Here is a 914-nt window from a genome sequence, read left to right on the forward strand (position 1 = left end):
CTGAAGGCTCCTAAATCAGGAAGAGACAAAAACATATTTTTAGATGGTTAATTGAATTGGAGGAAAACATTTGATGGGGCAGGTTTTTATAACAGACTATGGTTTTATATTTACAATATCAATTCAGACATTGCTCAGTCCACAGTGATCAAATGTTGAAGTCTGATGGTTGTTCAGTCCTTGAGTGAAATGATGTGTTTACGATCTACCTTTTATTACATTTTGTACAGCCGATATTGACCCTACTATTCAGGAACTGGGAAATGAATCCTTTGCTATTTCAAGGTGTTGCAACACCCCGGAGTTGCTTACTATCTAAACTAGAAAGACTCGGAAGAAGCCTGCTAAACTGGGGAGCCTAGAGGAGGGACACTTTTAATATATGCTGTTATTCACTCAGTGCTTGCAAGGACTGTTTTTTTTTCTGAGAAAAATCAGTCGTGTTGAAAAAACACCATCACTGTGTATTGGCATATTAGGAAAGACTTAAGACAACACCTCCAAACAGTAAGTCTTCGTTTCCCAGTTGCTACACCTGTTACTCCCATCACAATCCCAGTGCTCGAAAAATGATTTTGCAAGTGCTTTTTGTGCCGTCATTTAAAAACCCCAGACTAGTAAAGTGGGAGTCGTGTAACCCTGATAGTCCAGGAAATATGAGTGGCAAGATTATACGCACGTGTACATGAAGGATGGGTGTGTGTACAAATGTGTATATATGTACGTACGTGCTTATATATACATGTGTAGGGTGCTATCACAATAAACACGCATACGCGCGGCCCCATAAAGTCTATGCCCGGTGCCGTTACTTATGGCCCCGAGCGGGGCCAGATGCTAAGGCAAGTTTGGGGGGCCCTAAATGCTTCTCTCCCCACTGGACTGCAGGAGAGGCGGTGGCGCCCCGAGGCCTG

This window comes from Gavialis gangeticus, unplaced genomic scaffold (assembly GCF_001723915.1).
Source record: "Gavialis gangeticus isolate Ggan-Ray unplaced genomic scaffold, GavGan_comp1, whole genome shotgun sequence".
Taxonomy (NCBI): Eukaryota; Metazoa; Chordata; order Crocodylia; family Gavialidae; genus Gavialis; species Gavialis gangeticus.